Source organism: Pinus tabuliformis, chromosome 3_2, assembly GCF_031772625.1.
Source record: "Pinus tabuliformis cultivar Carrire ecotype Pingquan chromosome 3_2, CPIR1, whole genome shotgun sequence".
Classification (NCBI taxonomy): domain Eukaryota; kingdom Viridiplantae; phylum Streptophyta; class Pinopsida; order Pinales; family Pinaceae; genus Pinus; species Pinus tabuliformis.
The window spans coordinates 421,056,321-421,063,003 of NC_142302.1; positions in this window are offsets into that span (position 1 = coordinate 421,056,321).

Here is a 6,683-nt window from a genome sequence, read left to right on the forward strand (position 1 = left end):
ATCAGAACCCAAACATAGGAAAAACAAGTGCTGACCAAGACATTAGACCCCCTTTTCAAGAAAACTATGCAGAAACCTCCACAGCCAATCAGCTCAATGAAGATCCCGAAATTAACTTAATGGGTCTGGATGGTAAAACCCATGTTTTCTTAACACAAGAAGACCATGAGGAGGATGAAAGCAAAACATTCCAAACTAAATCAGGAGAATCCTTTGACTTTAAACAAGGGTATGACACTGCTGTCTATGAAGTCCATAAACAATATAAACTAAGGAGTAGGACTGTAAATGTAAATCAGCCTGAAAAGGCAAAGGAGAAACAACAGTCCAAAGAAACCATGGTCACAGAACCTAATCACAACACAAACGTGCCTACAAAAGGAGTAGTGGTTGAGGAGGTTACTGAACTACTGTCCCCACTACAACAACCCACGGCAACCTCGTCCTCCCACCCAAATCCGAACATTACCCCTCAAGACATGAGTATGAGGGGCAGGTTTCGAAATCAAGATGAAATCCAACAAGAAGATTTAGGGAACAAAGAAAAGACTGCTATCCGTGACTCTAAAACCCAAGTTGACAAACCTTTTGACCTAGGTACAGAGATTGGCAAGTTAAAGATAGCAATCCCCCTCTCAGAGCTAGCCAAGCATGACATATACAAGCAGCAGATAAAGAACTCCCTTCAACTCACTAATAGCAAAGATGATGTAAATGTGCTAGATGACACTCCAGAATTACTGTTTGGCCCAGAGGTAGATGGAAAAACAGTAGTCACAGGGGTTTTACCTTTTTATATCAGCTTGCATGTTCATGATAAAATACTGCACAATGCAATGTTTGACTCAGGTGCCTCTCACAACCTTATGCCAAAAGCAGTCATGGAAAGATTGAACTTGGATATAACAAGACCATACAAAGACCTGTTTTCTTTTGATTCCAGCCAAGTCAAATGTTTAGGCCTAATAAAAGATTTGTGTGTGTCTCTGGTTCAATATCCCAACAAGACTATTCTAATGGATGTTGTAGTTGCTGATATCCCACCCAAATATGGGATGCTGTTATCAAGATCATGGGGAGCCAAGCTCCAAGGATCCCTGCAATTAGACATGTCATATGCAACTATTTCTGTCTTTGGGCAACCAAAAAGACTTTATAGGGAAACACTCATGAAGTATATGGTCAGCAGTGAAGAAAAGCCCCAAAATTTTCCAATATATGCTGTCCATTCGGACATAGACTCCTTCATCCTTTTCAATGATAGCGCAGACCTTTCAAACAATGAGATTAGGACCGAAACACTCATACAAGAACAAAACATTGATCAGACAAGTAGCACCTGCCAAACATCAATCAGCCCAACAATACACATTAACCCTCCTCTAGTTGTTAAAGATTGTCAAACAAGTGATAAAGCTGTCCTAGAAAACAAATGGGGGAAGAAACCCCAACTCCTGCTCACATTGCCATCTCATGAACAGAACTTTAAACCTTCTGTCCAGCAAGATATCCTGTGGGTCCTAGAATTTGATGGGTCAGTCAACAAGTTAGGGGCAGGAGCTGGAGTGTGGATATATAACAAAGAGAAAGGCTATGCAGAAGGCAGGGCTTACAGATTGAATTTTAGGTGCACTAACAACATGGCAGAATATGAAGCTCTCTTGCTGGGCCTAAAGCTAGCAAAATCACTACAAGCTCCTAAACTCTCCATTATGGGAGACTCTGATCTAGTAATTCAACAAGTGAAAGGACATTTTGTCACCAATGACAAAAGATTGAGGTCCTACAGATCTGCTGTAATTGAAATATTAGAAACCTTCTCTGAGTTTGTTATCACAAAAATTTCAAGGGGCCACAATCTCCATGCACACAGCTTGGCAACGTTTGCCAGCACCTTCAAATTCCCATTAGAACCCAATAATTGTTTCACAGCCGAGGTCAAATACAGACCCTCTATTCCAAACAATGTTAAAGAATGGCAAGTATTTGAGGATGACATGCAAATAAACAATTTCTTGACCTTGCAACAAGAGTTCATAGGATTAAGTATTGATCTTGATGGAGCAAGTCAATCACAAATACTTGAGGAAGCAAGTCCATCACAAATACAGTTTCAACAATCTGCTCACCCAATGTCACCTAGAACAGCAAAACAATTACTGAGTCCAACCATTTTCGACAATGAAAACATTCAGCAAATTCACCAAATTGACTGTGAAGAGGTGAGCAACGCTGAAGATGAAATCATACAACTCAAAGACAATTTCCTTCCAGCAGGCCTTACCCCACTAGAGGACATTTTTGACTCAAATGATGTCCCCAGGAAACCAAAGATGCAGCCATTAGATGCAGCAATTGAAGAATGTAACATTGGTACCACTGACAAGCCTAAAATAATAAAACTATCTGCTGCTTTGCCCCCTGATCAAAAACCCAAATATATTGACCTCTTTAAAGAGTTTCAAGATGTTTTTGCTTGGGGTTATGAGGATCTAAAGTCCTATGATACCTCTGTTATCCAGCACACCATTCCCCTCAAGCCTAATCAAAAACCATTCAAACAGAAATTGAGAAGAATCAATCCTGTGCTCCTTCCTTCCATTGAAAAAGAATTACATAAAATGTTCAAAGCTGGTATCATAGCACCAATCAGGTTCTCTGAGTGGATTTCAAATTTGGTCCCTACAAGAAAGAAAACTGGTGAGATTAGACTTTGTGTAGACTTAAGGAATTTGAATCAAGTTTCACTCAAAGATAACTACCCTCTACCCAAAATGGATCATATTCTTCAAAGAGTAGTAGGGGCTTCAAGGATATCATTGCTTGATGGATTCTCAGGCTTTAACCAAATCCTAGTACACCCTGATGATCAAGACAAAACTGCATTTACTACCCCATGGGGAACTTTCAAGTATGTGAAAATGCCTTTTGGGTTGAAGAATGCCGGGGCAACATTTCAAAGAGCAATGGATATTGCTTTCGCTAAGGAAATTCATGATTTCCTTGTCATTTATTTGGATGACCTTACACCCTTTTCAAAATCTGACCAAGAACACTTGAAACATTTGAGACAGATTTTCATAACATGCAGGAAATATGGCATTTCCTTAAACCCCAAGAAGTCATTATTTGGCTTGGAAGAAGGGAAACTTTTAGGACACATTATTTCAAAAGATGGCATAAGAATTGATCCAGATAGGATACAAGCTATCCTACAAATGCCTCATCCAAGGAATGTCAAGGAATTGCAAGGATTCTTAGGGAAAATCAACTTTTTAAGAAGGTTTATCCCGAATTTAGCAGAATTAATCAGATTACTAAACAATATGCTAAAGAAAGATTCAAAGGTCAAATGGACTGTTGAAGCAAAACAAGCCTTTGAAAGCATAAAATTGGCCTTGACTCAAACCCCAGTGTTAACCAACCCACAGTTTGACAGAGACTTTAGCATTTTCTCCTTTGCCTCCCAACATACTATTGCTGTTGTTTTATTACAGAAAGATGACCACGGGAGTGAGAAACCTATTGCTTTTTTCAGCAGAGCTCTCAGAGATGCCCCTCTAAAGTACCAAATTATGGAGAAACAAGCCTATGCTTTGATCAAAGCTATTAAAGACTTTAGGATTTACATCCTTTACTCCCATGTTGTGGCTTATGTACCAAGTCCTATTGTCAAAGACATTCTCACCCAAGAAAACTTAGAGGGCAGAAGAGGAAAATGGATTGCCAATATACTAGAATTTGACATTGAAATAAAACCCACAAAGTTGATAAAAGGGCAAGGTTTAGCCAAATTAATGACAGAAGCAAATTTCCAAGCCTTAGATATCAATCAACTGGACAGTGAAACAGAGCTGGCGACTCCAAAGATCAATGTAGCCTTTGAACAATCTCCTTGGTACTCTGATATCTGTTATGTGTTACAAAACCTGTGTGCTCCCCCAGGACTGTCCAGAACTAAGTGTAGGTTCCTAAAAATGAAAACATCTAGATTTTGTGTGATGGATGGAAATTTACTTTGGAAAAACCATGAAGGTATCTTGCTGCACTGTCTAATAGAGAATGAAACTAACAAAATCATGCAAGATTTCCATGCTGGAGATTGCGGTGGACATTTGTACTGGAAGTCCACTGTGGACAAGGTATTGAGGGCTGGGTACTACTGGCCCATTATGTTCTCTGATGTTAAGAAATTTACAGCCTCATGCCACAAATGCCAACTGTTTGAAGGCAAAAGACAGTTGCTGCCACTCCCTTTGAAGCCCATTGCAACAGAGAGACCTTTCCAACAATGGGGCTTGGATTTCATTGGGGAAATTCATCCCTCATCTTCAGGGCAACACAGATGGATTCTGACAGCAACAGATTACTTCACCAAGTGGATTGAAGCCGCCCCATGCAGACAAGCAAATGATTCAGTAATTATTCAGTTTTTGGAAAACAATATACTGGCTAGATTTGGCTGTCCAGACAAGATAATAACAGACAATGCCGTTGCTTTCAGATCCAAGAAAATGGTGAACTTCTGCCATAAATTTCACATTACTTTGGGCCATTCTACAGCTTACTATCCTCAAGGAAATGGCCTTGCTGAATCATCAAACAAAAGTTTGATAAATATCATAAAGAAAGTGCTGGAAGAGAACAAAAAGAACTGGCATAAGAAACTAGTAAATGCTTTATGGGCAGACAGACTAACAACTAAAAGATCAATTGGGACCAGTCCATATGAGTTAGTCTATGGATTAGAGGCCAGATTTCCGTCATCACTAGGAGTGCCGGTTATGAAACTTCTGCAAGAAAGCCAAGCAGAGCCAAATGACATGCAAAGAAGGATTAACCAGATAATTTGTTTACAACAGACCAGAGAACAAGTTTTCAGCAGAGTACAGATACTACAAGAGAAACTGAAAAAGGCCTTTGATAGAAGAACCAAAGCAGAAGATTTCAATATAGGGGACAAAGTTTTAAAGTGGGATGCAAGAAGAGAAGAGAAAGGGAAACATGGAAAGTTTGACTCTTTATGGAAAGGACCATTTGCTGTCCAAGCAGTGCAAGGTAATAACACCTACTTCCTCAAAAGTTTGACTGAAACTGACTTGGATGAAGGTCCTGTCAATGGCAGGATGCTGAAGCACTACTTTGACTGTTCACTATGAGTGGAATCCAAGGATTCATTGTATATATGCAGATGTACATATTGTTTTCTGTTTTAGATTGTAAAAAGCAGTTTTTCCCAAGTGATTCACCAAGCAGTAAGAGCCAAATAGAATCAGAGGTTCTCCAAGAAAAAAGCACACAATTTTGACACATTTATGCAGCAGATTTCAAAGATTAAGATGGGCAGTCAAGGAATAAGGCAATCTGACCTGCTGTTCTTGGTCTTTCAAAAGAAAAACCATCCCCATGTGGAGCCACTGTTGGATACCTATACTAATAGGTTTCATATTTCATGATTGGCCAAGGAAAGTCCAAATATGCTCTGCTTTGGTATTACAAAGATCCCATATTTCCTGGAGAACAAGAGGTGTGTAATCTGTTTCAAATATTGAAGACCTTTATTTAAATTTTGTGGATGATTCAACAGTTTAAGCTGGATCATGCCATGTTTCAATTTTGAGTTATAGAATAGAGAAAGAAGTCTGTCCAAACTGTTTAATCTTGGCAGACAACTAGTTTAGGTAGAGAAGCAAAGGTTCCCAACAGCTTAATCTGGGACCTTGGAAGAGATAAGGGTAGAAGTAGATAGAAAAGAAAAAAGAAAAAGCCAAAGAAAAGAAAAGGCAAGTAAGGGTTTGCAAGCCTAAATGCACCCTCCAATGGAGAAACAAAAAAATGCTAGGAAAATAGCTGGGTAAGCAGTTGTGGTTGCAGAAAAGGTATTTTCACCATTACACATATGTCAAGAGGTGTTTTGCCAAGGCAAAAATATGTCAATGGACAAAGTGGTTAAATCCATCAAATTACAGCAAGGAGCATAACTAACCTCCCTCTTCCCCTCTATTCCATTACTAACACTCCCTTTCTTTAGCTGAGATTTATGAAGAGAGATCATGGTTTTATGATGGTTCTTGTTCTTTTAGAAGCCACATTCCTTGTCTAAGATCTTTTCATTTTGATCTACTCTCAAAACTAAATCAATTTCAGATAAACTCAGTAAAATCCCCTTCATTTGCTCCCTGCATTCATATTAACCTCTAATTTTACTACATAGCTCCCTTATCTTACCCCTTCCCCTAATAATACTAACACCATGGTGTATAAAGCCCTAAATCTTATAAATACTCCCTCCCCTTGGCATTATAGCCATACGTTCTTCAGAAGGGACCAAAATGACCTCTGGTCACTTTGGTGAACCTGTCCCACCCCACTCCCCCTTGCTACAAACCAACTCGCTCCTCAAACCACCATTTGCATTGAAAAAACCCTTACAAACCCTCTTTTACCCCTAAAAACCTCTGCAAAAATTACCCAAAGTCAAAAACCCGCCTCTGGCGCATTTCCAAAGGGTTAGCGCGTAGTTTGATTTTATGAAAAACCAATGAAAAACCCATAAACCCAAAGTTTCCGCCGCGCATATAACCTAAGCAAGTTGCCGCTCCGCCCACCGTCGGATCAAGCTCTGAGATCCGACGACCCACAGCGATATCGGAGCTGCCCCTGTAGCCGTCCTTTACCGCCCG